This window comes from Manis javanica, chromosome 10 (assembly GCF_040802235.1).
Source record: "Manis javanica isolate MJ-LG chromosome 10, MJ_LKY, whole genome shotgun sequence".
NCBI lineage: Eukaryota > Metazoa > Chordata > Mammalia > Pholidota > Manidae > Manis > Manis javanica.
This window is the reverse complement of record NC_133165.1, coordinates 81496296-81503062: the sequence shown is the minus strand read 5'-3', so window position 1 is coordinate 81503062 and position 6767 is coordinate 81496296. Positions and strand designations below refer to the sequence as shown.

At 34.8% G+C, this 6767-nt stretch overlaps 1 pseudogene; it reads right to left on the bottom strand.

The window, feature by feature from the left end:
* Window positions 1-814: 814 nt before the first annotated feature.
* On the bottom strand, window positions 815-1751 carry LOC108401501 (olfactory receptor 6C2-like; annotated as a pseudogene).
* Between the last annotated feature and the right edge of the window lie 5016 nt (window positions 1752-6767).

The window sequence follows — 6767 nt, the reverse complement described above, 5'->3', positions numbered from 1 at the left end:
TTTTTTTTGTAAAGCAAATCATCACATTGATATTGATATTCACATTATATTCCAGAATATTTGGCTTACTGGTTATGAATTTATCACTCTTCTAGTCCTATGTTAGTTTTCTGGGTCTAGCTGCTGATTGCTTAAATACTCCACATTCAAGAGTTCACATTTCATTTGGTACATCAATATCAATCTCTTCTATGCAACTTTAGAAGATTTATCTTTAACAGGAAATACCAGGACATTTTTCTCTTCATTTTAACTGAATTCATGTCCCTTTCACAATCTTTTAATAACTTTTCTATTGGATTGGATCCAGTCAATAAAATATGTGAATCTTGTGATTTTAAAGATTCCTCAGTAGTAAATGCTTCTTTCAAATCCTAAATTGTATACTTATTCCTTGTTTTAAAATGTATTTTGAGTTTATGAAATATTTCCTTGTTACACTTAGAAAATTATTGCTTCTTTTCAATATTATTTCTCTTCTTATTTGAGTAAGATGGGAGATTTCTTGTTTTCTCTTTCTTTGTGTGTGTTTTATTTGGAAGAATGATGTGCACCATGGCAATAATATTTTATGATGAATTTCCCAATCCTTTCAGCATTGGTAAGGAAATATTAAGAAGTCATGCTTAGATTTCCTGAAACACCTATTCTCACTTTTCTTCATTAAGATGAAAGAGGTTTCTTTATAAGGTGATGAAAGGGGTGACTTGACCAGCATCAGTACTGAATGGAAGGCCATGCAAAGACCAGGAAAAGAGAAAATCAGATAGAAACTGAAGAAAATATGCTTAGGGACACTGACATCAATGTTCCCCTAATTCGTTGAGAATAACGTAAATCTTTTCACTAAGTCATTAAAGGCCTGTTTCACTTCTTTATTCTTCAGAGTGTAAATAAGTGGGTTTAACAGCAGGGAAATGGAAAATTAGTATTGACACTCCCTTATTAATGGCCATTTTATCTTTTGCTGAAGGTTTGATATAAACAAAGATGCAGCTGCCATAGGTGATGGAAACCACGATCATGTGGGAAGAGCAGGTGGAAAAGGCTCTTGTCCTCTGCTGGGCAGAGGGGAGTCTTAGAATTTTTCTGATGATGTACATGTAGGACAGAACCACACACACCAGAGTCATGAGGAAAGTCATCACAGCACAGACAATAACCATCTGCTCTATATGCCATGTATCTGAGCATGAGATCTTCAGCAGAGGGTTAGCATCACAGAGAAAGTGGTCAATGGCATTAGAGGCACAGAATTCCAGGTCCAGTCCCAAGCTGAGTGGTGGCAATACGATCAACAAAGAAGTCATCCAACAGCAGAAGACATGCCTTTTGCAGACCCTGTAGCTCATAATAGTCATGTAGTGCAGGGGTTTGCAGATGGCTACATATCGATCAAAGGACATGGTGGCCAGGAGAAAAAATTCTGTTACTGCAAAAACATCTGTAAAAAATAGTTGGCATACACAAGCATTATAGGTAATAGTCCTGTTACCTGTTGATATATTGCACAAGAATCTAGGAATGCAGGCAGAAGTGAATGAGATTTCTCAGGAGGAAAAATTTTGGAGAAAAAAGTACATCGCAGTTCTAAGGTGAGAATCCACTAATGTGAGGAAGCTGATGCTTAGGTTTCCAATTACACTTAACATGTAGGTGATCAGTAGAAATATCAAAATCAGAATCAGTAGCTGAGAGTCATCTGTCAATCCCAGGAGAATGGAACTGGTGAGCGATGTGTGGTTTCTCATTCCAGTGTCCTGACTTTTGCCCAATCTACATGTAACGCTGAGGGCACTAAGATCTGAGAAGATGGTGGGAAAAAAATGTGTTACAATGGATTTTGTTCAGAAAAGCCAAGCAATGCATTTTATTTTACTTAATAATGAATTTAAAAATAATTCATATGCTCAACTCTGTTAATAGCATATCATCAATTGGTTAGAAACCTGGCCTTCAAATGTTTTTACTACAACATATGGTAAGATAGACATTTTTCATGTAGCAGCCCTGTGTACATGCTCACACACACACACAAATACATAGACACATATATGTATAACAAAAATGTGAGTAAAATACTAATAACCCTTAGGTGCCCTGCTCTCTGCTATTTTATTTGCTAATGTATCTCATTAAAAATAAATACAAATATCATCTAATAGATTTTATAGTGTAGTAAATGGTCATGACCCATGTTCAAAAAAAACTTTTTATGGATCTTTTATATAATATAGTTTGAGGAAAAGATCATTTTCCATGATAGCTTTTTAAATGTGTACTGTGTGTTTAATTTGCACTTTGGAATAGATTGGTTCATAGCATACTTGTCCCCCTTAAGAATATTTCCCTTATCACTAAACAAAATTTTACTCAGTGTCACTATCTGCTTGTAACCTTTTTTTCCTGAATAAATTAAAAACATACGAGATGTGTTTGAGACACAAAATGCTTCTAGATCCGTCTACCAACACAGATGAAGACCGTGTTCCACTGCACAAGTCATCCTACATTGGGTTACCTGTCTGGAAAAAAATTTCATCTAACCATTTATGTTTTTTCCCTCTAGCTTACTACATCCATTTACCAATCTTCAACAGCTGTTTTAGATAATGATATATTCTCCTTTTGTTCATCTACTTGGCAAGAGGGAATGCTAAAAGGGGGCTTCGTGTCAGGAGTTTGGAGCTGGAATTAATGCATTGAATACCTTGAGTCACTCTTGGACTCTAGTTCATAAACATGACTCAGATATTACTGAAACTGATCAAGGCTTTTCACTTTGCCCAATTTGAACAAATGAAAGTATTCAGAATTTCATGGAATTTAATTTTATGTGTAGGTGTAAGAGATTTCACATGGAAGGGGCGAAGTTCTAACCCACCCCACCCTATCTCAGCTCTTCCTCCTAGATCCCCTGTTTCTGCCACTCAGTGTTATCAGTTTCTTCCACCAAAAAGTTACTGCTTACATCTCATCTTCCCGTCATGGTTTTAATATAAAATTTTATCTTTAAATCAGATTATCTTGACAACTGCTTAATAATATTCTATTTCTAATTTCTTCCCCATATCATTTATCCTAGGCAATATCAAAATTTATATGACACTAAACGCTATTTTAATTGGCTCACTACACTATTGTTTAAAATTTCAGAAACTTCTAGTTTTTACATTTGAAATTCATCCTTTTAGCAGTCAGGGGTTTCTAAAGTCTGTGTTCAGCCTCATTAATCCAAACACTTCCTGCAATTCCTGACATTAACCATAACCCAAAAACTAAGCTTTTTCACGTGACTGTCACTCACACGAAATTCCCTTCTTTCTCCCCTATGCAAACTCTATTTATGCCCTATTAAAGGTATGCCATTTTTCAGAGCCTCTCTCAAATCTATTCTCCATTTCCCTCCCCTCATCTTCTCTGCCCAAAATGATTTTTTTCTATTTCTATAAATCCTTTTAGGTATTATTTTAATTCCACATATTCTGTCATTTTCCCACAAGGTTTGAATTTATGTTCTATATACATATTAATTTTTTCTCTACGATTCTTCAAGGTCAAATATTTTTGACAAAGGAACCATTTAAAAGTGTTCTTCATAATACATACCAGTTTATCATCTCTATATTAGTTTTCAATTGTAGAAATTGATTCGACTGCATGACCTGAACTAATTTTATAAGGAGTCTCATGTAGCCCAATAATATATGATTATGGAAGCTTTTAATATATATTATTTCCTTAATATACTCAACTTTTCTCCAATACTTCTAATGAAACCACATTCTCCCTTCCTAATTAGGTATCATCTAATTTGGTATCACCTAGACCTCACGCTACAATGGTTCACACTATTTCTCCTGCTTCCGTCCAAGACCTAACATCATTCTTCTCATTTACTCATTCAGCAATTACTGAGTAAACATTATATACCAGGTACTGTTTTATCAACAGATAGGACAAGATTTCAGGTCTTACAGAGCTTGTATTTCAGTGTTAGAAAGGAAAAATGGGGTGCTTACATGAAAGCAGGACCTCCTAAATTCATCCCTTCCCTTAGTTTCTAGAACCCTTAAGTACAGGCCTTGTTACGAAATAAAAAAAAATATATTAACATTATGAGGTATGTCCAAGGAACAACAAAACCAACTAGAAGATCTCCCAGTGGCCAAAGCTGGGACGATTTTGGTAACAAAATAAATGCAAAAGTATTAGATTACAATACAAAGTGTAAAATAAATATCTACGAATCCATACTGATAAAAATAAATGATTGAATAAGTTAAGAAGAGAAGAATCTCCTATTGCAGAAAAATTCAAAATAACTTATAAAGATACTCCATCCTAAAGGAAGGGAAGGCTTTACAGTGGAGAAACTGACAAACACTCTCTCAGTGATCCAGGTCAATAACAATCATAAGTCAGGTTGATGGCATGTATCCCTGACATCATGTGATAAAGGTGCCACGTTCCCTCTGTGATCTTCCCAATAGCATCAGGCCAGTTCCAACAGTGGGACATCCTGTGAAGTACCTGACCCGTAACTCCTCAAAACTGTCAAGGTCTCAGATACAAGGCAAGTGTGCCAAACTGCCACAGCCAAAGAAGCCTAAGGACATGTGACAACTAGATGTAGCACAGTGTTCTGGCTGCATCCTGGAGTAGAAAAAGATATTAGGTGAAAACTAAGGAAGTCTGAATAAACTATGGGCTTTATTTAATAGGAATGTATCGCTATTGGCCCAGTAATAGTAACAAATGCATCATGCTAACAAAAGATGTTAAGAGAGGAAACTTGGCATGTGATACATGGAGACAATGTATTTATACTATCCAATTTTTCTGTAAATCTAAAACGGTTCTTTAAAGAAATAAGGTCTATGAAAAAATAAACACAATCCTCAAGTTAAACGAAGCTATTTTCTCCATGCTGAGAAAAGTATATGGCTTCTTAAATAATGGATGAAAAAGAAAAATGTAAATATCTCCTTTGCAGGCTGCTGAGTACAGGGATGCCATTCAACCACACTGTTCCTTCTCTTTGGTTCTTTTCCTTAGCCTGCTGATGACCCGTGTTTGATGCTCCCATTGCAACTTTCTTAACAATCTCTCTGGAGTGTCTCTTAAACATCTATTTAACTTTTGTTCTTGAAGATGGCAACAAAAGCCTTTATTAATCCCTCAGAAGCAGGACCCCCAGGGAATGTATTGTTTGTCAGCACAATTATCCGAAAGTGGCTGCTCTAAAGATAGGAGAAAAACTTTGTTACTTTAAATATTAGAAACCTCCAAAAAACTAATGTGTCTCTTGCTTAGGTAATAGCTTCTCCTAGGATTAGAAAGAGCCCAAAAAATTCTCTGGTCTTCAAAGCATGTTTTGTTCAAAATTTGATAAATACTAAATGTCTGCTCAACATTTGCTAAGCAGTATTGAAAATACAACAAAGTAAATCTTCCCCAGAAAAACAATACAATATATAATATACACGACCATGAAAAGTTACTACAATAAATTGTACAAGGCAATATGTATTGATGTGCCAATAAGTGGCACAGATCATGTGTGCCATCAATACATACAGGAGAGCTCTATGGTCAAGTGAAATAGTAATAGTGTTCATGCAGTTTATTATATGCCATGCATTGTTTTAAATAATATGCCTGGAAATTACAGAATCTATTAAAAACCATATATTGCTATTATCATCCATATATTGTTATTGGTAATTAATAATAACATACTGCCATTATCAGTCTTCTATTGCAAAGGAGACTGAGGCATGGAACCTAAGAAACACAATTAACAGACAAAAGCTGAAATTTGAACCCAAGTTTTAAGTAATCTGGATCAAGAGTCCATGCATCTGACCAGAACACAATACTGCTTCCTACTCAGGCAGGCCCTGTAAGGAGATGAACTCTCCTCAGACCCAGAAAAGATTTATAAAGGTGAAAAACTAAGCAAAGAGCACTTCTTACAAGAAAAACAATTTAAAAAAATCAATGAAACTGCTTCAAAACTCTTTGAGCAAATCTTTCTACCTGGGCCAAATAGTTAGGGAAGATATAACAACTAAAAATGATATTTTTTTTAGTTCCATACCAACCATATTTCAATAAAAAAAATTGTATGCCAACAAATTGGACAACCTATCAAAAATGAATCATGAAGAACTGGAATATCTAAACAGACCAATTGCTAGTAAGGAGATAGAATCAGTAATCAAAAACCTCCCAGCAAACAATATGTGAGGATCACACAGCTTCAGTAGTGAATTCTACAAAGCATTTAAAGGTGAATTAATGGCATTCCTTCTCAAACTATTCCAGAAATAGAAGAGGAGTGAACAGTCCAATCATATTTCTTGAGAACAGTATTACCCTGATACTATAACCAGGCATAGACATTACAAGAAAATAATATGGTCCAATATCCCTGATAAGCATAAATGAAAAAATTCTCAACAAAATACAAGCAAAAAGCATGTTAAAGGAATTGTATACCATGGCCTAGTAGAATTTATGCACTCAGTGCAAGGATGGTTCAGCATATATAAATCAATCAATATAATAGGCCACATAGAAAGAATGAAAGAAAAAATCATATCATCTAATAGAGGAATAAAAGTCATTTGACAAAATTCAACACCCACTCATGATTAAAAAGAAGCTCAACAAAGTGGATGTAGAATTGTGTCATAACATAATGAAAACCATATACAGCAATGTCATAGCGAACATTCTAATGAAGGAATAAAAATGCAAGC